Source organism: Dromiciops gliroides, chromosome 4 (assembly GCF_019393635.1).
Source record: "Dromiciops gliroides isolate mDroGli1 chromosome 4, mDroGli1.pri, whole genome shotgun sequence".
Taxonomy (NCBI): domain Eukaryota; kingdom Metazoa; phylum Chordata; class Mammalia; order Microbiotheria; family Microbiotheriidae; genus Dromiciops; species Dromiciops gliroides.
The window spans coordinates 335,730,393-335,733,887 of record NC_057864.1 but is presented as its reverse complement, the minus strand read 5'-3'; positions in this window follow the sequence as shown (position 1 = coordinate 335,733,887).

Genomic DNA, 3,495 nt, shown 5'->3' with positions numbered 1-3,495 from the left:
CCAATAACTGCCAAACATTTATTTAGCGTCTTTCAGTTATCTGGGATCTTTTGCTAGACTTTGGGGATACAAAAAGGTTTAAGACTCAGTCCTTGTCGTCAAGGGCCTTCTCATCTAGTTTTGAAGACAGTGCACATACATAAGAAGATAAAAAGCAATATCTTGCTTGTCTTTCACTCATATCAAAGGAATGGAATGTATAACCCCTTCTAGAGAATTGAGCAGTTAACGGAATAAACTGACATTCTCTGCTTTAGGAAAGTTAACAGTTAAGGTTAAACATTAACCTGACATTCACAACATAACATACTTTTGATGCCCCACCATAATTTCCATGAATCCAAATCTCCACCAATTAGATGTGATTGTTACAACACACACACACACAACACACACACACACACACACACACACGGATACACCCCCACCCCCCATACCCCATAGTTCCTATCCTTGGGTTCCAAATGCAGCAGGGTTCCCTGAACTCAGTTCTCATATCCTGGCATCCATATGGATTTACAAATTTCATAGTCTATACCACAGGTCCTTAATCTGGGGGCTCTGTGACTTTTTTTTTTTGGCAGGGCAATGGGGTTAAGTGACTTGCCCAGGGTCACACAGCTAGTAAGTGTCAAGTGTCTGAGGCCAGATTTGAACTCAGGTACTCCTGAATCCAGGGCCGGTGCTTTATCCACTGTGCCACCTAGCCACCCCCTACTCTGTGACTTTCTTAAAATTAATTAATTAATTATTGCTCTGTGACTTAAAAAAATTTTTTTGACAACTGTATTTCAATACAGTTTGTATTTGTAATCCAATGTATTTTACACATTTAACAACAACAAAATAGCTTGCATTTATATAGTGCTTTAAGGTTTGCTTTATAAATAGCATCTAATTTTGTTTTCACAACAACTCTAGGAAGTAGGTGTTATTATTACCCCGTTTTACAGATGAAAAAACTGAAGGAGAGATTAAGTGACTTGTCCAGGGTTATACAGCTAGTTAGTTACTAAGGGGCAGAAGCCATAGAGTCTTCCTGACTCTAAGGCTTTATTGCTCTATCCATTATACCCATCTACCTGGCTCTTTAAAAAAAAAAAAATATATATATATATATATATATCCTGGGGGCAGCTAGGTGGCACAGTGGATAAGCACTGGCTTTGGATTCAGGAGGACCTGAATTCAAATCCAGCCTCAGACACTTGACACTAGCTGTGTGACTCTGGGCAAGTCACTTAACCCTCATTGGCCTGGAAAAACAAAACCATAAACAATATATTCTGAGAAGGGGTCTGTAGGCACCATCAGGCTATCCAATAGGTCAATGACCCACAAAAAGTTAAGAACCCCAAGATATGAAGAGTGGTAGAAGCGGTGGTTACAAGTGTACTTTTACAAAATACTTTAAGGTTTCTGTGCGTGTTCCTAGAACTGGAAATGTTCCTCTTTCCAATCTAACTTTCCTCCTCCCCTCCATCCACTCAACCCAATAGTAATTAAGTTTAACAAGAGCAATTAACAAAACAAACTCCTTACATCCAGGTGGTCTGATTATTCAGATTGCAAAATTGTTTTAGGTGGTTAAGAAGACAATTAAAAAACAAAAGATTAATAAAAAATTATTCAATCTTTTGCATATTTTCATTCTTTTGTTTCAATGCATGCATTTTTTTCAGCATATATCCGACACTGATGGATAGTAATGAAGTTATTACTATATAGCGACTCCATAGGGTGCCCTAAAAGTCTTAATGCAGAGTAGTATGGTTCTTCTGTGAATTAGTGTACCCAGCAAACTACACTGACTTTGAGGAAATCTCTGTATGCATGTGAACACACATGCATACACACATACATGTGCAAATGTACATGTATGTGTGTATATGTATACACATGTGAACCATAGGAATGGCTCGGTATATGTGCAATGCTTGGCTAATGAAATACTACAGGGCTTTTGAATTTAAAAGGATTTGGAGATGGCTACCTAGGTAAGTTTACAATACTGATGTAGAATTGACATCAACAATACAAACACAATACATAAAACACTTAAGTTTGGTATGTGTGATGTACAATGAGGTCACTAGTCTCACCATGAAACATTGTTATTAGGCAGGTCAAGTACTTTTTAAAACCAATTCTGTTGTCAGTGTCCCCTAAAGTCACTAGTATCCTTGCTCCAGGTAGCCAAATAGATTTCTAAAGGCCATAAAGACCGGGGCAACTAGGTGGCTCAGTGGATAAAGCACCGACCCTGGAGTCAGGAGGACCTGAGTCCAAATCTGGCCTCAGACACTTGATACTTACTAGCTGTGTGACCCTGGGCAAGTCACTTAACCCTCATTGCCCAGCCCCGCCCCCCCCAAGCCATAAAGACCCATTAAAATAAATGTACGGAAAAATATACATACACTGAGTCACCTAACCCCTAAAAACCTTCATACCTTCATATTCAAAATGGTGGTGATAATAATACCACTTGGATTATCTGTTCCTTGTGATTGCTGGGAGAGAAGACATTGGTAAATAGTAAATTGATTATTAGATAAAACACCATGGCAGTAAGAAAGGAATTTGGAGTCTCTTAGAGTTCTTTGTAATAGACTTTTCCATGTAATGTTTTTTCAGACTTCAGATCCCATCATCAAGGTGGAAGGCAGGTGGTGGTAGTGGTGGTGAGGAAAGAAGGGATTTTAGAAGGTATTTTCTGATAACGACCTTTACAAGAGAATTTCTACACAAAATGAAAATCCTGATCGCTTTTTTCCCATTTCTGATGGCAACAATCAACTTCCCAAGGTATAAATCTGGGGAAATCCCACAGTAAGGCTAACAAACAGCCTCTGGGGGCAATGGGTGAGGTTTGCTGGGCTATGAAAATCTGTTGGCTTCTATTGTATAAACCAGGGGGCGAAAGCCTATAAGGCTTTCGCCTCTGGTTTATGCAAATGACTATTCTTAAAGATTACACTTAGTGGTAGATTAACAGGCGAATGTAGGTCCTAGGCACCAATAACCCAGAGGGTCTTCTCCCTTAATTGAAATAGAGTAAGAGACGAAGAGATCATAGAATCATAAATTTTAGAAGGGAAATTTACCTTAAAACATCATTTAGCCATATTCCTAACTTCAAAGAAAATGAGGAAACTGTGGCCCACAGGTGTTAAGTGACTTGAGCAAGGTTACTTGGGTTATTTAAGCAGATCTGCAGGAGCCAGCTTGAATGTAAGTATTTACTCCTCAGTAAACTGGCAAGTCAGGGGGCTTGACTCACAGTTTTCGTAATTGTCCAGCCTTAAGAAAGTGATGGGAAAACTGTGAATACAGATTAAACTTAAAAGTGAGTCCTGCATATATTTTCCCAGGTTGTTAAACATTTAGCAGCATACCAGCTGTATTTAAGTGTCAGAGTCTGGATTTAGAATTGAGGTCCTTTTTCTCCAAATTCTGAATTCTTTCCATTTTAAACCATCCAGCCTCTCTAGT